Source organism: Aulonocara stuartgranti (genome assembly GCF_965226115.1).
Source record: "Aulonocara stuartgranti genome assembly, chromosome: 14".
NCBI lineage: Eukaryota > Metazoa > Chordata > Actinopteri > Cichliformes > Cichlidae > Aulonocara > Aulonocara stuartgranti.
In genome coordinates this window covers 19275403-19301170 of record NC_138950.1, presented here as the reverse complement: position 1 = coordinate 19301170, position 25768 = coordinate 19275403, and the positions used below count along the sequence as shown (strand labels likewise).

The 25768-nt window shown below is 39.8% G+C and overlaps 1 protein-coding gene across 2 annotated transcripts in view; it reads right to left on the bottom strand.

The window, feature by feature from the left end:
- Positions 1–25768, bottom strand: part of grik4 (glutamate receptor, ionotropic, kainate 4) — a 384934-nt gene that overhangs the window by 223668 nt on the left and 135498 nt on the right. The gene's annotated exons all lie outside the window — the stretch shown is intronic.

The following is a 25768-nucleotide window of genomic DNA, read 5'->3' as shown; positions in this document are numbered from 1 at the left end:
ACTAAAATCTTTGTTATTTTATGACTCATACCTATACTATGTGTGCGCAAATCCTAAGAGGAACTCAGATCAAGTAAGGGCAAGGTAAGAACATCTGCAATGGTGACTGTATAGTGATTTTCAGTGTCAGTTTCAATGTAACCCAGTATAAGTTTTTAAGATTTCTACTTTATCAGTGGGATTTTTTCCACCAAAAACAAAAATAAATGGCACAAAAAGCCTGATGTAGCAAATATGATACAAATAACAAATCTAATATGCAAACTCATTAAGTTTTTGGTTTTTTATTTCGTCAGAAGGTAAACTAAACTCTCTATTTTCCAAAAAATTCGAATTTTCTAGCAATTATTTCATGGTAAAGTCTTTAAAGGGTTAAGTTGCTTTTAGTGACCTCATTTCAACTGAGGGATGAAGTACTTCTTTTACATGTAAATCTACATCCATTACAGGTTTTTGCTGAAGAGTTCACACAATGTTGATTAAGTCCAGCGCCAGGCACATCTCTAGGGAGACATTTCACACGTAAATCAGCAATGATGGGTTTGCCAGAGCTGAAGAGGGAGCAATAGGTACATATTGGACAGTAACATAAATGAGGAGTGGGGTGGAGCCTATAACAACAAAAGGGGGGGAAAAAAGAAAAGGAAGTGTAATCACGCTCAGTGCCAGAGGGGTGAGGCAGTTTTGAACTGCAAGTTTTGTCTAACTGACCTTTACTGTACAGAATGAAGCATGTTCAGGTTTTAAGAGGGGAAATGGACACACAGACACAAATTGTCATTAATTACTGAACTATATTATAATCTGACTGGAGGGGATCTCAGAGAGACACACAATGACCTCTCTAAACTTCCCCTAAATAACAAAAAGATGACACACCTAACTTTTACACATAAATAGACGTGCACAATTTTAGCTCTTTTATCCATCAGTTTAACCCCTAGATTAATTTTCTCATTAATGAATTACACCTCTGTGAGGGTCTGTGCGGCTTACAGATGCAATAGGTTCCTCAGGCTATGCACATAATTTTGTGTAGTTACAGTGCACTGCTCCTCTTCAAAGCCTGCGGTAATGTTACAATAATTTTCACAGTGATTCATGTCACGAGTATATGTGATCTATGGTTGCTGTAGTTTATTGTCACTGAAACAGGATTACTCCGCTTAATTACTGCTCAGTGCATGGTGTAGTCAATGACAAAGGGCAAAAGCAATACTAGTGCAGAAGAGAGGAGAGGAGAGAAGATGTGCATCATACATTTTAAGAGATATATTGAGCTATTTAAGTGGCAAAAACATATTAGAAGTCTGTTACCACAAAGGAGGGCATGCTGAAGGACTGAAGATAACAATCAGACCCAACTGTCATTTCATCTTTTATGACTATTCAATGTGTTGTTCTTTGACCTTGGAATATAACTGTAGATAGCTTTTTTCCCCTATGACATTTCTCCTGCCTAAAAAATAGAGGATTTATAACATTACATGTTATATTTTCCATGCATTCTAAAGGGACAACAATGTAACCTTCTGTCACTCTCTCCACTAAGGTCGCTTTATATGCAAACACCATCAAGGTCATGCAAACTGTTGTATATCACAGTCCATCATGGCTGTGTGCTCCAGCTATCTCCTCATTGTCTTCATATTAGAAACCTAGTGCTAGTGCCACAAACTGCAAATAAATAAATAAATAAATAAAAATACATTTTAAAAAGCTACAATTACTAATAAAGAAATTCAACTGAAAGTGAAAATTTATCTTTTTCTGGCTCGGTTTAAACAAATAAACACATAAACACATAGATGGGGTTCACTCTCACTTGGCTTTGTTTATTAGTTTGTTTTTGGGTGCATTTGTTATTTCAGTTAAATCCCTGGAAAGTGATTCTAAAGGTTAAATTTTATGGGAGAAAAAGGCTGCTTTTGGAGAATGGGTATTTTGCGTCTCATGTGGCTTCACTGAACTAAATTTGCATTTTTCTCTGTCTCTTATTAGAACTTTGCAAGAGTAAATATTGAGCATGAAACCTTTTAAGACAAATATATGTCTTTTTTAGACAGCTATCACTGTTACCTGTGCTACTGTAACACCAACATGTATGCGTGCATGCATTTCCAGGCTTCTTGAAGGACATTCAAAGCTCTTCTTTGGAAATGAGCTGCTTGTCTGTCAAGATGATCCCACACTACTTCAATAATGTTGAGGTCCAGACTCTGGCAAGGCAAATCCATAATTGATTGTTTTCCACTGAGTTTTTTTTTAATTCAGGTATTCTTTTATTGTATTGGTTGTGTGTTTGCGATCTTAAAAAATGATGCTGGCTGAAATGATCTGTAGGTCAGTATCAGATGGTTTAACAAACAAACAAAAACCATTCCAATGAAAATGGTCAGGTAGAAGAAAAAGACTGAAAATGAGTGAAAAGAAGCCAATCTCCAAAGGAAAACTCAGAAAGGCCGGAGAAAGAAAGTCTGGCTCCTCTTAAGCAAAACAGAAAAGAAAGGTGAGGGGTGGATTAAGAATTTTGCACAATAGTGAATCATACCAGTCAACAAAAAAGTATCTTAAATTATTTAGACAAGAACAGTAAAACCACATACTGCTGAAGACAGTAAAGTGAAGTTGTCCATCCCGTGATTGTACTAAGAAGTGAAGCTGCCTGAGCTGAGCTGTCCCATTTTAACCCCTGTTTGCAAAAGACAAGTAACACTCTACAAATCTCTATAATGTGTGGTGTAGTTGCTGGCAGGCAGATATGTAAGTGTGGGTCAGAGGCATCTAGATCTAAGTGTAAGCTCAGGGAAAGGATGTAGACCCTAGAGGGCTCAGGGAAGTTGAAAAGTTGAAAGGGGCAATAGGAGGTGGGTGTGGAAAAAGACTATGGAATATGTACGTGATTGAGGCTTGTATCAGGGGAGTACAACATTGTTTGTGCAGGTGATAAGAAAAAAAGAGGAAGGAAGGAGTGGTCAGAGGGCCCGGTGGCGCCAGTGTCCGGCAGCCTCGCCTCTGTCAGTGCGCCCCAGGGCAGCTGTGGCTACAATGTAGCTTGCCATTGCCAGTGTGTGAATGTGTGTGTGAATGACTGAATGTAGTGTAAAGCGCTTTGGGGTCCTTAGGGACTAGTAAAGCGCTATACAAATGCAGGCCATTTACCATTTACCATTTAAAGGGTCCTTAATCTGGAGGATCACAGAAGGATTTTGGCACAAGACAAACATGAACACAAAAAGGTTTTTCCTAGGCCCTCTGCCAGCTCTCCCTTTTAGTGTGACTTTATCAACATGGACATTTAAGTGAGCTTGACTGTATAATGAGCTAAGACAGGCGAACCGTTATAAACGAGTTGCTGAAGAAGCTTTTAAAAAAAGAAAAGCAAGCAATGATACAGCAGCACGGAGAGCAAACGTGCAGTATGCACACACCGAGTAGTTCACCAAAACTTAAGCCAAAAATTCTACATCAACACTGATTAAATGAGACTAAACTAACAGCAACGATAATGGGTGAAGGAGAAATTTAGTTAATTTAATCTCACTCCCCTGAGGTCATCGACACAATAAGCACAAAGTGGTCTATCAGGTACTGCTCGCTTGTCCTGGCGTATATTTTCTTATCAGCAGCCATTCAGCTCGGTGAAAGAGCAGTGGCTGACTTTTCAGACTACAATTGGAATTTCAGTGATTTTCATTATCGACTATAAGCTGAATATGCAAAAGTAGGAGTGGCCATGAATGTAGCGAGTTTCATACCGGCAGATCAAAAAAAAAAAAAAATGCAATAAGAGTGTTTATAGCAGAGCTATTTTTATAACTCTTTCTGAGATCTGTCAGAAAGATCTTAGCAAATAAACTCCACCCTGTGTCCATGATAACAACAGCAACCACACTAAATACGAGGAAACTGCCCGGCTGAATGTCCTTAAGACCCCTTTTTAAGAACTAATGTGTGTGAAGTGATATTGTTTTGTGTTTGATTAACTGGCAGGAGTGAATTAGGAGTGAATGTTTAAAACCTCTTAGTTAAATGTGCAGCTGTGACGAGTGCATTGTACGCTGTTGCCCCCAATCAGATACAAGGATCGCTAATGCTGTTCAACTGAGTGTGGTCTGAGCTCAGTTGAACTTCCATACAAGATTAAAGTTTGTCTATTAGTATTTAAATGGCCAAATAAAAATCCATACGAACAGCTGGCCTAGTAGCGACAGTTGTTCCTGAGATTCTAATGTGATTCACAAAAAACAAAAACAAAATAACAACATAACCATCCTGCATTCACCGGAGAGTGGAGAGGAGATAGAAAGATGCAAACAAATGTGCGCTATTATGCCTGAAGCAATTGTTAAGAGATGCAAGAGAAACATCTGCATATGCCACAGTCTTATAGTCCTCGTGCACTCGAGGCAAACAGGATCATTAACATGGAAAGTACAATCACCCTCTACTAGCTAATCCAGGCCCTTTGTCAAAAATTGATGATGAGGCACTTAGGTCCATACAAGTTCTCTCGCCCCACATGTATCTTTACCACACTAACAATATATTCATGCAAACTGTGCTGTGGTTTTCATTACTATATTAGATCATATTCTCTTCAACTCACTTTGCAATGCTCAGAGTGGAGGCTTAGTGAGCCTTTCTGCATTATGACTTCTCTAAATTTTTAATATGAATGTAAAATCAAAGTTTATGAGCACCATTCTTTATTTGGAATTAGACCTGAGAACAGGACTTAAAAAAAAGAAGAAGGTAGAAACACAACAAACTATGAAAGCTAGGAGAACTTTGAGTTAAGCTGACAACCATGTACAAAGAGATCATAAACAACATCCATCCATCCTCTTCAGTTTATCCTTGTTATTATTATTTAGTTATATTTATTATTTTTTATAACCAGAAGAAGCAATTGTGGATTGGAAGGAGTGAATTTTTGTCTCCTTAATTTAAAATACTGCTCTATAGTTCTAAAATCCCATGTAAGTATTTACATGCTAAAATTATTTCTTATGTCTTAAGGATGCTACTTTTGCCTCAAGGTAATGAATATATTATGTGTTTGCTGTAGCTTCTTAGCTGGAATTATTGTGCAATAACTGTGAATCTGGGCTGCAAAATGTAGACCTAACTGTTTCTGTTTAATGCTATGTTGAATTGATTAAAACAAGTACCAAGAAGTGTAATGATTACTTGATTTAAGGTGATTACCCAGGAATTATTATATTTTTCTAGGTAATAATTATATCTCTGGGCATTTGATTTAATCTGTTATTACAATAAAATTAAATTGGAACAGGAAATTTTGTATTTTTCAGCCCTGATTCATGGTTATTACGCAGAAACTATATCAGGTGATTGCATGTGATGGCCATACTTCCTGATGTTTGTTTTAATCAGATGTCAGCTGTTATGATGATTGATGGTTGTCCTGTTTCTCTGAAAGGATGCTGAACTCCTCAGTATCCTCAGATTCCTCCTCTTTGTGGGATTTTTCTGTCCTTTTGGGAGTGAAGCGCTGCTTGTTGGCTTTTTTGTTTTTTTGATAGTTTAGCTTTAGGGAGGGAAGTTCTGAGTCCATACAGCTGATTGTCTGGCCGGCCCTGACACCAGCAAAGAATCCACAGCATCACACAACATATTTATATGATTACCTTGAAACAGAGGTGTGTGCTCCTTTGTTTGAAGGTACTGCCTCTGGGCATATAGTTTAATACATTATTATATAATTAAATAGAAGCAAGTGTATTTGCATTTTGTAACCCTGGCTCATGGTCACGATCACACAGAAACTATCAAAGCCACCTGTTGCCAAGTAATCGTCACACATTTTAAGGTTTATTTTAATGAAATTTTCTAGAATTCAATAGAAATTTAATATTTAAATTATGACCTTCAAATATAGGAGAATGCTTTCATGTCACAACAGTAAAAAGATATTTAAATTGATTTTTGAATGTTATATTGTTACCCAAAAGAAGAGTAGAAACGATTTTTATTTTATTTTATTATTTCTACAGTTCAATTGTTCTACATGTATTTGTCACCAGCAACAATTATTTCTATGTAGCAAGCACCGAAGGACTAAGGTAAGAATGGATTTATACTGGAAGGTGCAGCAGATCGGGATGTACCAGTAAAGGGTTGAATAGCTTTTTGCGCTGCTGCAGTCTTTGGCCTTGCTGCTTTATCTCTCAGGGCAGATAGATCCAGAGCAGAACTACAGTGGCATGTGGAGGCCTAATGTGCCAGTGCACTCGGCTCACCAGGGACTGGATCCTGGCATTGCTTACACACTACTGCTACAGAACATGCTTTTGATTTGTGTTCACATTTTCCTGACTGGAATACTGGCCTCACAAGACTCAAAGAAGGAAGTCAAACTTTACTTCTCACTTATTCTTGGAAGACTGAATGACGTGACAGGACGCCCAAGAGGTATAAAGATAATCTAACAACAGTCACATATTGACTGGAACTGTTCCACATACAGACAATCTCATGACAAAACTCTTGTTTTTGTTAAATAGTTTAACATATCCTTTCATGTGGTTTCTGCTATTTAATGAGGGTGTGTTGTCTAAAATTCTAGCATATTACTATGACTGACAGAATACATGCAGATTCATTCCCAGCCACAGCCCACAGTGACTATTTTTCAGAAATCTTCTAAGCTATCCTTTCAGTACTATTTCACTGAATGGCGCCGGTGAGGTCGGCTGCCGTGCTGGATGCTCTGCCCTAACTTCTCCACTTTTTGCAGTTTTTCGTCACTTTTTGCTATATCTGCGATAATCTTGCATGGGCATCATGCAAAACACACAAATCCGCTACAGTAGAGACACTTTGGTTTCTATTGGTCTGCAGTACACGAACATTTCACCATGTTTAACTCCGGACCCAACCTGGCCAAAGGAGATCCTGAGAGAGAACAAAGGACGCGACCCTAAGCGACGGCCTCGAGGTAAAAGAGCCGGCATCAGGAACAGGCTACGGGCTCGCGCACACCGCGCACCCATGCCCAGTATCCTGCTAGCCAATGTTCAATCCATCGAGAACAAGCTTGATGACCTCAGAGCCAGAATCAAGTTCCAGAGAGACATTCGGGACTGCAACCTCCTCTGCTTCACCGAGACTTGGCTGAACCCAGCGATACCAGACCACGCCGTGCAGCCGACGGGGTTCTTTTCGGTTTACCGCATGGACAGGACAATGGAGTCGGGGAAGAAAAGAGGTGGTGGAGTGTGTTTGATGGTGAACAACAGATGGTGCGACAGCACAAACATCTCCCCACTCACACGCTCTTGCTCGCCCAATCTGGAGCTTTTGATCGTTAAGTGTCGCCCTTTCTATCTCCCTCGGGAATTCACTGCGGTCATTGCCTGCACTGTTTACATTCCGCCTCACGCGGACTCGGACACTGCCTTATGTGAGCTACATGAGGCTCTCACACATCAACAAACACTTCACCGAGATGCCGCACTCATTGTTATGGGAGATTTTAACAGAGTGAATCTCAAACGGACATTTCACAACCTTCACCAGCACATCAACTGCCCCACCTGGGGCACGAGGACATTAGACCACTGCTACACCCCGTTCAAGAACTGTTACAAGGCTCAACCCCTGCCGGCATTTGGAAAATCGGACCATTCCGCCATCTTCCTCATACCTGCTTACAAACAAAGGCTAAAGCAGCAACCACCAATCAGGAGGGAGGTCGCTCGCTGGACGGACCAATCGGTGGCCGCGCTGCAGGACGCACTGGATGACGCAGACTGGGACATGTTTCGGCGCAGCTCTGATGACATCAACATGTTTACGGAAGCGGTTGTGGGATTTATCTGGAAACTAGCGGACGACACAGCAGGAAGAACTATCATCCGAACGTTTCCCAACCAGAAGCCGTGGGTGGATAAAAACATCCGCGACGCTCTGAGATCACGCACCGCTGCCTACAATGAAGGGCTTGTCTCCGGTAATATGGACCTATACAAGGCTGCGTCCTACAACGTGCGCAGCACGGTCCGAAAGGCAAAGCGGAGCTACGGGGAAAAACTAGAGTCACAGCTACGACAGTGCGACTCTAGGAGCCTGTGGAAAGGACTGCGGACTATAACGGACTATAAACGACCAGCTTCTTCAATGATGAATGCCGATGCTTCACTGGCTGATGAGCTGAACACGTTTTATGCTCGCTTCGACGCCGCAGCAATTAAAACAACAAACGGCTGCGCGCGCTCGGAGTGCACCAGTGAAGAAAATGCATTCGTCATCACAGAGCATGCCGTGAGGAACACCTTCAGGAGGGTGAACACCAGCAGCAGGACCAGATGCAATCCCTGGCCGGGTCCTTAGAGCCTGCGCTGATCAACTAGCACCGGTGTTCACGGAGATCTTCAACCTCTCCCTGGCCCAAGCTGTGGTTCCCACGTGCTTCAAACAGTCCATTATTGTCCCTGTTCCAAAGAAACAACAGCCCGCTTGCCACAATGACTACCGTCCAGTAGCACTGACTTCAATTGTGATGAAGTGTTTTGAAAGACTGATGAGAGATCACATCACTTCTTCACTTCCTCCCACCATCGACTCACTTCAGTTTGCTTACCGGACTAATCGTTCCACAGACGATGCCATATCTCACCTGCTCCACACATCCCTGAGTCACCTGGACACTGGCAGAGGGAATTATGTTAGGATGCTGTTCGTGGACTACAGTTCAGCATTCAACACAATAATTCCCTCTAAGCTTTTCACCAAGTTGACGGATCTAGGACTCAGCTCATCACTGTGTCAGTGGATCCTCAACTTCCTCACAGACAGACCCCAATCAGTGAGGGTAGGAAAACAAGTCTCCCCCTCCATCTCACTCAGCACTGGAGTGCCTCAGGGCTGTGTTTTAAGCCCCCTGCTGTACTCACTGTACACTTATGACTGTGTAGCCACATCCGACACCACCTCCATTGTCAAGTTTGCTGACGACACTGCTGTTGTGGGCCTGATCTCCGACAACATCGAGACGGCCTACCTGGAGGAGATTAGGAACCTGGAGACCTGGTGCCAGGAGAATAACCTCCTCCTAAACATCAGCAAGACTAAGGAGCTGATCGTGGACTTCACTACAAAGCAGGCGAGGAATTACAAACCCTTCATCATCAGTGGCACGCCAGTGGAGAGAGTGGACAGTTTCCGATACCTGGGTGTCCACATCACTCAGGACCTGTCATGGTCCTGTCACATCAACACCCTGATTAAGAAAGCCCGTCAGCGTCTCTTCTTCCTCAGAAGACTTAGAGACTTCCATCTGCCACTGAAGGTGCTCAAGAACTTCTACTCCTGCACCATCGAGAGCGTCCTGACGTCAAACATCTGCACCTGGTTTGGGAACAGCACCAAGCAGGACAGACGAGATCTGCAAAGGGTGGTGCGCTCGGCAGAACGCATCATTCAATCAGAGCTCCCTGACCTGCTGTCCATCTACACCAAGCGGTGCAAGTCCAAAGCTAGGAAGATTATGATGGACCTCTCCCATCCCAACAATGGACTCTTCTCACTGTTGAGGTCTGGGAAGCGCTTCCGCTCCCTTAAGGCCAAAACAGAGAGAATGAGGAGGAGCTTCTTCCCCCAGGCTATTCGGGCCCTGAACCAGGTGTAGGACTGGACTCTCCCAAACACGTCACTATAAGACTGGACTCTCACACACGTCACCACACGCACCACCACACATTTCCTATAATCCTATAATTCCTATAATTTATAATCCTTATCTTTATAATCTCTTCTGCTATTTGCACATTCTTTACTGTAAATTCCTAAGTTAATTTGTAAATTTTTGTAGTAAATTGTAAATATTGTAAAACTTTTCTTCTGTCATTTAATGGTCGGGCATTGTACAGCTACAAGCATTTCACCCCCATGTCATACTGTGTATGGTTGTGTGTGTGTGACAAATAAAATTTGAATTTGAATTTGAATGCAAGACAGTAGGGGAAAAGGGAAAACAGCAAGCAGTGTAAAATAACAGTGCTATGGGTTTGCATTCCCTGTCATCCCCAATTTTTGAGTCGCCATTGCAGATTCGTTCTGCAGGTACAAAGCCACTTTTAGGAAAATGAGGTTTTGATGCAATTACCTCAGATGCAAGCCTATTTTCTTGTGCCTGTATCTTTTTGGAAATTTCCAAAGAAGAAGAAAGCAGACGGGGAAAAAGTTAAGCCTGTTGTTACAGTGATTGGACAGTGCAGAACAGTTTGAGTGCTCCTTTTGGCACCAAGTTGTTTTCATTTAAAAATCAACACTGAGGTCTTTTTTTTTTTCTTTTTTTTTGCAAATGTGCATTCAGTGTTGGTAGCTTTTCAGAGGCATACATCCTAAGACCTCTAAAAATAGCTAAAGATTGCTAATATATGGTGGAAGGTGGACTTGTTAACTCTGTTTGTTACACATTCTGTATCTAAAACATGCTAATATGTAGAAAAATACTTCTTTATGTCAATGATGAAGATCCTTATCAAAAATAACCAACACGCTGACGTGATCCGAACGTCAGTGCTGCTGTTTTTGTTGGTGAGTAAGCAGCTAATACCAACATGTACAATACTGGGTTTCTTCCATTGAATATCTTTGCCATAAAACAACAGCAGGAATGATTCATGTGTTTCAGCTACAGTCTCTGATTTGAGAGAGGAGCTATGTAATTTGTAAGGATAGCACAGCGGCACTGGCATTAATTATTTACATCTCCCAACACGGCAACAGGATCACTCAGTATCGGAAGTAAATAATGTTCTGTGTTTTTGTTTCTAAATGTCATATTAGAAAGCTAGTTCTCACAGAAGTTTCATATCAAAATATTAGGAGAAGCACACCTTAGAACTTCAGATGAGTTCTAAGGACTGTCAAATCTCTGCACAGTATTATGAACAGTAAGCATATATATATATATATTTGACTCATGTCTTGAGGACTATTCCGGTGAGTGTTTCATTTTTGTGGCTTCTGCACTTAAACTCAGTAACAGAAGATACAACCTGTATGCCTCACAAAAATAGTTAGTGAAAATATAAACAATTTCACATATTTTTTTATAAACCTCCAGAGAGCACTGCTCCACAAACCTGTGCCTACCCTACACTTCAACACAAACTGTATCCGAGCTGACATACAGGCTCAGAACCACAGCGAAGAGAAAAGCTCAGTGCATAGGCTACTGTCAGTGTGTGCTATGACAAAGGGTGGTAAAGAAGTGATAAATAAAAAACACAGTGATACATGCAAATTCATGAGCCAGAAAAACAATTTATGCCCTCAGTGGAGCATTTTTCATGTCTAGTCCTTCTCAAACCAATGGGATGTTGGAGGATAACACTCCTCTTCAAAAGCTTTTGTGCTTTACTTCAACTTGGCCCAGCACAGATTCCTTCTTTAATTATTAAAACATATACACAAGGCACCGGGATTTAAAGATAACTGACCATGTGCATTTTTATAAGTGCTAACTAATCTCCAAAGGACTGTTGAGTTTTGTTCTTCCCTGTTGGATAAATTAGAGCTGACATTTTGCATTAACTGTAGACGTAGGATTATCTCTATTAGACTGTTAAAAGATAAATGGGTCTTTTCAAAGAAACAAACAACAAGCGGAACAACTTCAAATGTACAAATGATCCTTTACCAACTGTTTGCACCATAACCAGCATCACCATTTTTCCAGCTGCCTGTTCATTAAGCAGTAAATTTGCTAATATATATTGCTCAAGTATAATAATATATCGAATGTGACAGTAACAATAGGGAAAACAGTAGTTGCAGTCCAGGGCATGACCAGAATTATTTTGGTTGCTTCAAAATGGGACCAGATCTGAGACAACCCAGAGTCAGTTGCCATCTTTACATTGACGTTTGCGATTCATGACAGCAATAAGACAGCGTCAGTCTGTACCCGTTTGCTATCAGTATGCGATGGAGTCACTGGAGTCAAGTTTGCAATTACACCAACTGTGACAAATCTGTAACTGCGACCTGTCGGCAGACGTTACAAATCAGTTGCCATCTACGCAGAGATAACTTCAAATTAAACAGGAATTCACATAAATTGCTAACATTCAGAGGCGAGTCAGAACGCCATAGATTTAAAACGGAAAACGAGAACGATTTAGATTCTTTTTATTGTGTGTAGGGTGAAGATGGAGTCACATGAGTATCTTATGCAGTGCACTCTCAGTCAATTCAGTATAGCAGCACATGAACAAGCCCCGCTGCTTGCTTAAGCTGCATGTGCTGGTTAGACTGGCCCCTAACAAGAAGGTAATAAGTAGCACCACTGCAAAGCGGTAAAAGCTGTAAGATGAGTAAGTGGGAATTTGTCCAACCGCACAAGAAGGTTGTGTTGTTGTGGCAAGGTTGGCAACTGAAATATCGAATAGAAAAATACAGGAAAAGAAGTTAGCAGTGACTTCCACTTGAAGATATTGATATTGAGCTTATCTCTGATATACAGTATTCTTCATATATATTTAATTATTCATACATATACGTGCTACTTTTGGTTGCTCCCTTTAATGCCAGATGTAACCCCAAAGGGAAACTGTGTCTGCAGCAGGAAACAAACCAGTAACCTTTCACTTGACATGCAACTGTGTAAAGTTAAACATAAATAAATAAATAAATAAAAATAAATAAATAAATAAATAAATAAAAGAACATTTCAGAAAAGATAAGCAGGTAAAAATCAGTGGCTTTAACCTGTAAAACGACTGTTTGCAGCTGAAACTGATTAATAACTCGGTCTCCTACTTAACTGATCAATATCAATATCCCAGAAGTTTGACTGACTTGACACTAAACTCTGATAAAAAAAAAATGTTATTTTAATTTTCTTTGAGCAGTTTGCATGTATATAAATAGAATATCTGCTACTAGCCCTACACATAAGCCAAACTTAAAATGTAATCCCAAGAATTTTAAAACACATTATTAACCCGTACGCCTTGTGAGTCAAGTGTCCAAAATTATCCGTGCAAAAAAACTCTTTTCTGGAGGTGACAATTTTCACAGTGTGAAATTAAACTCTGTCAAAGGTACGGCTATAAAGTGAAATTCAAGCCATTCAATAGGTTCTGAAAAATGGATAAACACAGAGAAAATGGGCGTTGTAAGTGGTTTTAATGGTGATATCTTAACCCTGCAGCTGCAAAACCATACCTACTTTGCATATTATTATTGAATTGCCCATGATTTTTGTCATTTTTCTGTGTTGTATGCGCATTCATGAGCATGTAGACACAAATGCAAAGACTCACACACACACAAACACAAAAACACACATGCTTATATATGTGCACCCATACAGCAGGACTTATGAAATTTCACAGCTTGCCTGTGTGGAAATTTTTTCTGATTAAATTTCATTTACTGCAACTGGGGTTTCATCACCCAATAAGAGGAAGAGAAGCCAAAGTGCCGATACATGCTTGGTTCCACTAGGCAGCAGGAGAATATCAAAACATGTCACCTATCCTCTTTTTGCACTTTGCTTTCCATCTCTTTTTTCTTGCTTCACTTCTCCCATCCCTTTCACACATCCTTCAACCTCACCTTTGACCTCACCTCCTTTCTCCTTTCTCACAGTCCTTTTATTCCACCAAAACATCAAATCCCTCACCCAACACATTGCTTGACCAAGCAGAATGACAACAGCCCACAGAGGTACTACAATATCCTGAAACCCGAACAATGACAGAACATCAGCGGTCAAGAGCCTTCTCTGGGCTATAGACAGTGTTGGGGAGTAACGGAATACATGTACCGCCGTTACGTATGTCACACAGTGGAAATTTGTTTTTTTATGTTTTGTCAATCTGTGTATTGGTACATAGTGTTGATTTTATTTGCATGATTTTATTGCGATATTTATATTGCATGTTTGTTTATTGATATTTATACTGCATGGTTTTATCCTCATATTTATATTTGTGTTAATGTTGTACCATGTTCCTTTAACCCACTGTGGACTAAACAGACAATTGTAGGCACCTGTGAGGTGGGGGCGTTCCCCAAGGTGGCCTATCAGCCGCCAGGTTGACCTGTTAAAGGGGATGGTGAGCACAGAGACAAAAGAAGAAAGAAGAGACGCACGAAGGGTGAGCAGGAGAAAAAGGAACGCGTGCAAGCCCGCACGTGTGTGGAACGAACTGCTGCCTGACTGTGGTCTGTTGCTGGTGAGTTTCCCCATCCCGGAAGAGAAGTTCCTCTCCTGTCTCTTTCAGATAAGGACCATTCGCCCATTTGTGGCTGGACTGTGGGATTATGGGACTGTGGGAGGGTAATTTTAGCATATGGAAAACATGTTTTAGCCTTGTTTTAATAGTGTATAGTTATTTCTGCCGGCAGGGTTTTTAGCGGGTTGCAACACTATTTTTATTGTATATGGGGAATTCTATCTTGTATTTGTGACTCTGGCTGTGTTTTATCCTGAAAATAAATGGTGTGTTTGAAGCCAGCTAAGTTTCTGTGCCCTGAGCGCTGACCCACCCACTCCCCTTTTTCGCTTGTATGTATACCAGACGTGGTGGTGGTGAAGATTTAGGTCCACCAGTCTTAGCGGCTACACGTATTTAAAATACAAAATATGAGTAACTGTATTCCGTTGCAGTTACAGTTTAAAAAGGTGGTATTTAGAATACAGTTACTTTGTTGAAATAAACGGATTACACGGCGGTACTTTCGTGTTTCATATTGTGGTGGGTCAGGACTGTTTGGGTTTTGTTTGACAGCTACATTCTGTTGTTCCAGGCGGCAGCGTTATGGTTGCCATGGTTACAGGGTGCCGCTCTCTCTGCGTGTTTCCTGGGTGATAGAGCGCCTTTTTGTTGTTGTGCTAAGCTAATAAGCACAACGGTACAGACATAGCTCTAAAGAATGTAGCCTCATGGGCAGTGTAGTCCGTGCTGCAGGGAGAATGGACTGCCATACCCGTTATGTGTCTGTGAGCACGAGGAGGGAGAAAAAGGCGAGTGGAAAAGTACAAGCTGTCATCGAGCAGAAACGGGAGCTGGAAGCATGTAAATATAATAATAACCACTGCAGCCAAGAAGAGAGCCTGACGAGCCCAGTTGTAAGTAAGCTATTAAGACTCGACTGTACACTGTGTTCGTGTTTTCCTCCGAAACAATAAGCTCCGTTGGAGCAGTCTTTCAACGCCCCTCTCTGTCTCTCGCTAGCAAAGTTGACCCAGACAACAAAGTAAAGCTAGTTTTGGCTACGAGCCCGACACGGAACCCGCCATATTAGTCAGAGGTCCCGTAGTTGTAAAAAGCATGATAATATATTAGGTAATCCAAACTATTCAGAATACGTTACTCTCATTGAGTAACGTAACGGAATACGTTACAGAATACATTTTGGGGCATGTATTCTGTAATCTGTAATGGAATACGTTTTAAAAGTAACCTTCCCAACACTGGCTATAGAGCACATTTCCAAAGCTGTCAAATAGTTGCCTTCGTGTGCTTTTACCACACGAACACGTTTTCACACAATGAATCAACTTTATCTACTTTATTTAAAGATTAAAGTGAATTTACAACGTCAGATATTGAGACTGCAGCCAACAAGATTTTGATTAAGAATTCATCTTTGTCTCATTTTCCCTCATTATTTAGTTATTTGCTCTATGATTCTCAAAAAACATCTTGATATTTTTTTTTGTATGTGTGTGTATTTGAAAATACAAAAACTGCATATATTCAGTCTATTATTTCAAAGGCCCAAAAGGAAGTAAATACTGCCAACTGAGATTGCAGGACCAGAAAATCATAGACGTCTCTAATTAAAACACAAATCACAACAAAAGAGCTCTTCCTAGCTTTTTTGTTGATTAATAAATGAAGAAAAATGCCAAGCTTTCTCTGATTTCTGCTTCTAATTTGTGAATAATGTAGCTTACTTTTTATTCTTAATATTCTGGTTTCTGGATTCTGGATGGGAAAAACAAGCAAGTCACAAGCTTTGAAAATAAGTTTCTTTTTTGGGTTTGTTCATGAAGAATTGTGACATTTTATTGAGGGACCTGATTGTTTACCTGATCTGTTTTTTTCCGTAAATGTGCTGATAGGTAAACTTTGTGCATTTGGTGTAATTTGTATTTGATGGAAATTAGTAAATCCAACTAGCTGGTATAGCCACATGGCTCAGGGTCAGCTTTAGCAGTGATCTAGGTCATAACCAAAATTTGGGCGATACAGTAACTCATCCAGTTCATCATCCATCCGAAGACAACTGTAACATGTGAATTAGAGAAATAAGGCTATGCATTTCTTGTCACTGGTTGGCTGCTTTAATTAACTAATGAAAATTAAAATTTATTGAGAAATGATGGATAATGGATGGATAGAATGGATTGATGGAGAAGTAATTTTGGCTCACAAACACATCCAGGGAAATTAATCACTAAAATCCTACCAAGACTCTAGGAGGAATAGCAATTCTGGAAAATGGAAAAGCGCCCATTAAGCAACAACTACTACCTTAGGGTCATAGGCTTAGTCAGAGGGAACGCCCATTAGATGGTAAGTTTCAATAAAAACCAATGCCAATGAAGGAGTAGTATTTCTTGTGAAGTGTGAAGTCACAGGCGGATACCTTACCATCACATAAACCCCTCAGTCTCAAGGATCGATGGGTTTATTTTAAGATAATAATAGAATTTACTGCTAGACTTCAGTACAGCAGATTTCAAAGGGAAAAAAAATACAGACTTGAATGAAGACTCTTCATTTAAAATAAGATGGCGTGACTGAACAGAGTGGTTTCACCTGTGGCCATTAAACACTCTATAAGGAACTTGGAGCTTCCACTCAAGTGCACTTTTTGATTGAAAAAAACAATTAGCACTATAAAAATAGGCATTTTATTAACGACTTTTTAAGTTGTTATTCATACATACTGGCTGGAGCACTGCTGCCCACCTACAAGCAGTGCAGTGTTGCTCATATCGACGGCTCACAAAAGGCAGAAATTTTCAAGCTGTTAGGATAATACTGGTCAATGGCCACGCGCCAGTCTGGGAGCTAATCTTGACCACAGCTTGGAAACATGAGGCAGCAGAACATACGCAAGCTGATAAACACATACTCACAGCACAACAGAACAAAACAACAGTTCCATACTGAGCTGTCGAAAAGATGGATTGATGGTTCAATATTTTTCATGCAGTTATTTCACAATTTTGTCTGAGCACACAGCACTTTCATGGTGGTTTCTGTGACTTGTTTGTTGTTTCTTTGCAGGCAAAGTTTAGTCTGCATGTACCCCTCACTGGTATTATATGTGGTTTTAAACAATCAGAACGTAATGCTTATTGCAAATTCAATGCTAGTTATAAATGGAGCTGACAAGGTTTGCGTAATTTCCCAGCTTGAGTCTTTTGTGTTCATAAAATGCTTTGAACAATCAAAGAATGGTACATGAGCTCAACAACTTTTATTTGATTCAGTTCTGCTCATTTTTATTCATACAGCACCAATTCACAGCAGCTGCCTTAATGTACTTTATTGTGTAAGGGAAAGACTCGCCAATATTAGAGCAAAACCCCAATAAACAAGCACCTGGTGACAGCGAGGAGGAAAAACTCACTCAAGAATTCACTAGGAGTAAAAAAAAAAAATAAAAAATTCATATGAACTTCTTTTTTTTTTTTTAAGTACTTCTACGAGTGGCAATAAGAGGCAGAAAATGGCATCTAGTCTAAGATAAGAAACTTTAAAATAAGTCTGGAATAAAAGCCCATTTTTATACACTCACCAAGTCATGACAGTCTTTTGGTTGCTCTTTAACATGCTTTCAAATACACAGCTGACATTCAGACTATGAATAGTTTTGTCTAAAGATTTAGAATTGAAGGAAGACTGAGCAAATCAGAAAGATTTTCTGTGGCTTTGCAGCACAAGTAATTGATTCTCTTGCGTTTCTCCATTTGTGCTGCAGCCTTGAATGCTAAGGCATTTTAAACTACCCTGATTTGCATTTTTTTTTCTTTTCCAGAATAATAAAAGGGCACATGTATCTTAGTTATACAGCCCACCATACAAAAAGCACTCATATATAGCATGAAGATGCTGTTTCATTGGTAAAAGGCGAGCATTGAAGTAATTGGAGGTTACACTATTTTCTCAGGGAAACACTGGAAAGCAAAAAGTAGTTGCTAGGCAACTGCTCATGCTAATTCATTGGGTTATATTGTGTAACTACAATGTGAATGTAAAGTATTTACATGAATAAAAGGAAATATTAAAGAATCTTGAAAATGTTCCTTTATGGTGAGCAATTTATTTAGATGAATTAGATGAATTAATTTAACAAGTAGATGACAAAACAGTCCAAGCTTTCAAAGACAAACTTACAATGGGACAATTAATATGATTCTTCAATAGTGCATGAATATTGTATGCCATGAAAACATGATTTCATAATGTTATATCATTAACATTTAGAAAACTGTATAAGAATAAGAACAGAAATAACACTTTTATGATGTTTAATATTAAAAATACAAATGTAACTTTTTTTTGTTTCATAGAAGACAGTAAGCAAGTTTTTGCCTTAATGCTAACTTATCACAAATCATTATTTATATTAAATATATGTTCATTCTATCAGCAGAAAAAAGAGCAATTCTCCCTTTTAGTGCAGAGACAGAATATTTCAATGCAATAGTCCCTACAACGAGCGATCGTTTTCCATTTAGGACATCCAAATGTCATTGTATCCTTTGCCAAACATGGCTCTGAAGTGTGTGTGAATGATGGGTCTGTGTGCCCTTTTTTCTCATCGCAAACAGGCATTCTCCCTTTAAATCTCCTTCTCATCCTGTGACCCACCAATCATATTTGACCGACTGACATTTTGAAGAACCCTATAGACTAGTTAAGTGACAGGACTCAAACCCACACGCACGTTGTACACAAACAGGCACGCGTGCCAGTCTGACACAATAGCGAGAATAATTACAGGCAAAATGGAATGAGAGAGAAAGACGAGGAGAAAAAATATTAATCACTGGATTTGACATGTTTTGCCACTACCTGTCAACCTAATGTTTGTCAAGGTTTAGAGGAGATGACAAGACAGGCACGGTCATGAAGCAGGCATACTGCCTTATTATGTATGACACACACCCTCCAGGTGGGCAGGTGCTTGCACACACACAAAATTAGAAACCCACATTGTCTCTGTTGGAGATGAATACATGTTAGTTTCCAGCCTCCACACACACTAGGTAACGGGATACTGAATGCATGTATGGGCTGCAAACCAATACATAAACCTCTAAAATTGCATAATGAGTCACTGGGATCTATTGTCCTCAGTCAATACGCTCCATAGTCCTTAACACAGTTGTCAAACTGTACAATTTAGCATGCAGCAAATTAAAAACAAATAGATTGGAAATAGACTGTACAAAACAGGTTCATAATACCATGAACAAATTAAGCAATCAATATTTATAAGCACAAAGCAGCAAATGATGATCCTGCTGTTCATGCAAATGACACAGTGAGAATCATACCCATTAAGTTCAGTGAGGCCAAAACAAAGTAGAGTCATCTGTTTGGGTATTTGTTGGTTGTCATCTGCTAGGTTTAATGTGGTTAATATAAACAAGTCAATTTAAAGACTCGGTATCCTATCAAAAGATGAAAGATGTATTGGATACATTTGGTGGTTTCCCTAAGACATTGGATGCCTTGAAGCATGAAACTAGCATTGCTGGAGCTATGTTGTTTCCTCCTCTCGTATACTTTTTAGGTGGAACCAAAGGTAGGTTTTTCTCCATGAGTAGAAAAATGCCTGTGTAGCAGCTGTCTTTCCTAATAATGCAAGTGGGGAGTCTGGCCATCCAACCAAAAGAACTGCAGTTTGCAAAAAAAACCCAATACTTCTCCATACAACGTGGCTCTGTTTGAAAAAAAGAAGAAGCTGTATACTGTATCTTGCTGCTTATTGTGCACAGTTTTTGGCTCCAGGCTGGAGCTGCATTTTCCAACTACTAAACGCTTTGCCAGTGAAGACGGGCCTTTATTGTGTGGACTGAAAATTGGAGGAGAAGAAGAGAGACATAGAAAGCAATCAATAGCAATCGATAGCTAAGGCAGCAAGTGCTTTTTGTGTTTCTTTGTGTTTGCACGCATAAATGTACATGTGCGCTGCTTCTTCAGAAAGTGTGTAAGCTGTACTGTGGCCCCTTGCCCTGTCTTTGATCTGTCCCTTTCCTAAGAGATTTCAGACTCACAGGCTCTAGCCTGCTAGCTAATGCTGGGCCGGCTAAGCCAAGTTGAGCTGCGTGGGTGCCACCTACACACTGCAGCTTTCTGTCTCTACTTCTTTCAGCCTCGTTTCAACACCTCCTCACAGCGCCCAACACTAAGTGCTCACCCTCATCTCTGGCTATGTCACTACTTATGCTTTGCCTTCATTGCGGTCGCTTTTGTTGGTAAGGAAATAAACTTAATGTTGATTCTTTTAATATAGTGTCATTTTCAAAATTGTATTTTCTGGAACAATATCCAACAGATGTTCCACTGATGCTAAAAAAAACAACAAAACTCCTAAAAATTTAACTTCGTAACCTAGCAAATATTTTTTTCTTTAAAAGAAGATGAATAAATATGTCATTATCAGCACTTTTTAAAATTTCAGCTCACAAAATGTGGCGCTAAAAAGGGCATTCGAACTTTGGTTGTACAATCTACAGGTTATTGATCCACTTACAAGGTCAACATTTCAATTTGATGCATTTTAACCAAACACTTGCAGTGGAACGGCATTCCTTGTACTTTGTATTTACTGCTATAAACAGAAGTAAGCCTTCTAAAATGCTGACATTACCATTCACTTTAAAGCACTGTTATTTCTACAGATATGAAGGAGCTTTGGCATGGCTGTCGATTCTTTAACAAGTGTTTTTTTTTATTGTATCTGTTAAATGTAACTGCTTAAAAAAGCAAGGTCATATAATAAATACAGCACCGTTGCAACAAAACTCTGTGAACTTTGTAAAACTGCACACCAAATGTGGTTTGAACTTTATCCAAGTAACAATTAAAGATTAATAAAATATTACTAAACAAAAAAGTTGCACTTTTCACGTCTTTATTGAACACATTTATCACACGCGCCGGAGGCTGGAAAAAGTACACTAACTTAGTCAACTGCAGAACATCCTCTAACAGCGACATCCAACAGACATTTTCCGCAGCTACTCGTGAAACAATACAACAATGTTTCTGTTTATATATCTGGGTTGTCTTAGTTGAACAGGCCTATTCCAGTCATGCCACGGCTTCCCAATTCAGTTAAGATCAGGGCTCTGACCTGACCATTGCAGAACATCAATGTTCATCTTTTTTAAACAACTTTGTTTTGCCGAGCCAGAATCGCACAATCTAACCTAAGACCATGGTCTGCTGCCCTGTCATTCTCCTGTAACCTTTCTTGATACAACATTTAACGTATTATTATATCAAAGATTGTATGATATCCAGCCCCTGAGATCAACCCCAAACCATCACGCCCTCACAACCAACCTTTACAGACTGGAGGTTTTGGTCTTGGTGTGCGATGCATTTTGGCTCCAAACTTATTGTGGCGTATTTCTGCAAAGTCTTAAACTTTTGTTTCATCGATCCACAGAACATTGCCACACAAGGTTCATTCATTCTCTTTCACTGTTTTTCTCATAGCGGGGACATTTGAACAAAGGTTTTAGCAAGTTGTAGAAATTTGCGCAGGTTTTTTGTTGTTGATTTGTTTTTTCCAACTCTTTCAGGATTGAGCACTTTTAGTTTGATCTTTGCAGGGCGCCCACTCCGAGGGAGAGCAGCAGCAGTCCTGAATTTTCTTCGGTGGTAGACAATTTATCTGAACACCCAGGCCTTTTGAAATCCTTTTGTTGCCTTCCACAGCTTTGTGATGTTGTATATTCCTTCTTCTGAAGACCTGTGAGAAGTATTCAGTCTTTGTTGAGAACAGCACAATGTGTCAGAAAGCAAATTTCAAATTTTTATCTATAAAATCCATAGATCCCTTTTCTGTTTCTCTAGTTGAGATACGTTGAACACCTATCTGAGATCTGATCTGGTCTTGGTGATATAACTCAGTATTAGGCTGCTAGCTGCTGTTAAGTACTCTCTAAAATGGAATATAGGTAGCTGGCTCTAAACCAGCGGTCCCCAACCCCCGGGCCTCGGACCGGTACCGGTCCGTGAGTCGTTTGGTACTGGGCCGCGAGAGTTGAGGCTCAGGTGTGAAATGTATGGTTTTCAGGGTTTTTATCGGTTTTCAGCGTTATTTTGTTATCATTTTTATCGTTAACTCGGCTTTCCTGGGTCTTTTCACGTGTGTTATGAATAAATCTTCTTTTTTTCGGTACCGGTACAAGTTTTATTTTGTTATATTTATCTGCGACACCTTAAAGGCCGGTCCTTGAAAATAATGTCGGGCATAAACCGGTCCGTGGCGCAAAAAAGTTGGGGACTGCTGCTCTAAACTGTCTGCATATACTGCCTTTACTAATCATTAGTCAGTGATGTGAACGGACAATTTCAATTGTTGCTTGCATAATGCGTAGTTTGTCTCTATTTTATGTATCAGATATTTGAGCAAAAAAAGAATTATGATTCTGTGTGTTCAGTGCATCCTAATATGAAATGCAGTAAATATGATAAATGCTATAAAATCATTATTTTGTGGGACCTTGCTCAAAGCTAATAGGTGACATGTGTACTAAATTTAGTATACTGTAAATACAAATGTTGCATATCGGTAAATACATGTTTTATCAATATATATTTACAGATATGGATGACCACACATTTCACTGGCAGTTACCATAAAGGCCCTTTCCACTGCAGTGCCATTTACTGGAGCGGTAACCCACAAAACACTTTAAATTTAAGTGTTTTGTTGATTTTAAAAATTGCTAGTCAGTGGATATTTTTTTTCCTGGTGTGACCTTGGTGGAGATCATTGCCAAAGAGAAGTCTCCCCATGGCATGTCTGCATGCAGGTCCCGTGAAACCAAAAGCAAATGCTGGCGTGGCTTCTTTTTCTCGAGGTTGCAGGCAGACACGAGCGGTCACTTTGTAATGAGCGATTGCAGTGCGGGCTGAGTAACCTTCAGATTCGCTGGAGCTTAATGCTCACAGTATTTGGCAACATGATATAAATTACATCTAATGACTTGAATACACAGAGAAATAGAGTTAATGGGAATGGTTGATTAAGCCTGCCAGTCAACACTCACTTGGTTAAATTAGATGAAAACTGACTGCAGCATTTTGGAGGGTCTGTGTAGGCTCATGTGGATGACAAGATCAGGACTGATTTTTTTAATCAGAAAGTTCTTAAACAATGCTTTGGGTAATCTAAACTAATGTAGGAGTTTGTTGTTTTTTTTTAAATGAAAGCAGAAACCATTTGCAATATGACTTATAACTACTAGTACTTTTATTTTCTGCACTATCGACCTTGTGTATTTCCAAGTTCTCTGTATAATTAACACCAAAGAGTGGGCTGAGTACCATGCAAAGAAGAAATATTATAAAGCACGTGTGAGACAGAAGCATGAAACTTTTTCTTGTGCTTAACATTTTAATTGAGAACAAGTAAGGCTGCTGATTTAATCTCTGTGACTCTTCAGTCGGAGGTAGTCATGTGAAAAACTTGCATCTGTACCATAACCTGACTCTGTCTCTGCAGACGGTGTTTGCCAAGGCAAGATTTGTGCCTCTGTATGTGTCAGGGTGTATACCACAGTGTCTGCATGCACATATATTCCCAAACTCTCTAGGGGTGAACCTGCCTTGTCTACCAGTGCCTTTTCCCCCCTGAGGAACTGTGAAGTAGCATTGTAGTATTGGAGGTGCTGGGGGAATTCACGGCAGGTGCAGCTCTGTTATTAAATATCACTCTGCAGTAAAAAATGAGGAGTAACAGTTCCCTAAAAGACACTCTCTTTTGTATGAAGAACAAAGTATTAAAGTATAAGTGGATTATGTTCTCTGAGACTTGGGATATTTTGTCACATATAAAAGACCGTATACGAAAACATGAGTTGGGTGCACAATGTTGCCGCTGTTCTGTCTGCAGAACAAAAGCAGCGATATCAGCGCGTGTGGGATGCGGTCCTGGGTAATACACAGAATTTTAGCTTTTGGCAGTTAAAATCCAATTCATCACTATAAGTAAGCTTGGTCATTATTCCTGGCAACACCTTTTGCTGTGTGTATTAATCGGTTTTTCATGTTATCGGTCAATTGATTGACCGTTATCTGATGTAATCAGCCCACCCTCACTAGTACACAGCCACCATAAGCTGTTATCACCTTATTTCAGGTTGCTAAAAAGAAATACAGATTAATCCTTTGCAGCACTGGAAGTCAATAAGTTTCCAGTCGTTCACTGTCGTCTCACCAATAATATGCACATGTTGGACAGTTTCTCTAACTAATGGCTAAAAAGTCAGCTTGACACAAGCACATATGGGCCACTGTCTAAATTCACACTTCCTCTACCTGCATTTGTTAGAGAAGCAGGCAGTAGCATAGTCTCTATGGCTTAGTACAATAGTAATGACAGCACTAAATTGGTCACCAGATTCATCCTTAGGCATCAGGAGAGGCTGGGTCTGTGGTGGTGTAAAATCAGGCCATCACACTCACGTTTGAGATCCGTCTGTTGCACTTGTGTTTTGCTTTAACTTTCTGCTTCACATGTTCAAAAGTTCATGACTTGCTTTAGGAAAAAGTTCCCTATTTGGCTCAAAATAACTCCTTTTAAGATGGCGGCGCTCTTAAAAATATCTAAATGAATATAAATGATGCAGACAGTCAAGTTTGACATCTCAAGTCAGTTCATTCAAACTACCAGGCTGGGACTGAGTTTTCTGTGAGGCCAAGACTGCAGACCAGAACGATCCAAAATCCACTAAAAAAATCTACCAGGGCTTCCGACGGCCTTCCAGGTGTGTCGTTAATCAAATATTAAGAAGCACAGATTTCCAGGTTAGTAGGGTGATTACCAAAAATGTTACAAATTCTGAGTTACTCTACTGTATGTTTACAGATGATCAGAACAGATGAACCCTAGTAAATTACAGGAGGTAGCCTACTGGTCATAGTGTGCGAGTGATTATTGGTATTCAATGAGTAGATAACATTAGTTATTGTGACAAAAGCAAAACCTGTTCCAAGAAAGGGCTCAAATAATGAGATCTAAATGTCTGCCAGCTGGCCTCTTTAACAGCCCTTACTGTTGCTCACATCCTACAATAACCTCTAAAAGCTCATGTGAAAGCATTTGTGTGACAGAGACAGAGCGAGCCACAGAGAGAAACAGCTTTGTGTATTTCTGAGAATACATCTGTGCAACTGTCTGTGTTAGAATGGAAAATGATCAATTTAAGCAAAGGTTTGCACAGAGGAGGGAAACCAGACCCAATCTTGGCTCAGTTACAGATTGAGTCAATATGAAAATCAGTGAGCTTCTGGGAAAAGGCAACCCTGAGAATATTTTTTCATCCAGCTATGAAAAAAAAGAAAAAAAAAAGCAGCTGCAGTGTTTTATGAATATACCACGTCTTTTTTTCCACAAGGATTTAAAACATCCGTAACATTTACCAACAAAAAATAAAAATGTCATGGCAAATGCTAAAACAATCTAAGTTCAATAACCACAATTTTAATTAAAAAGAAAAAAATTGCCTGTGCTC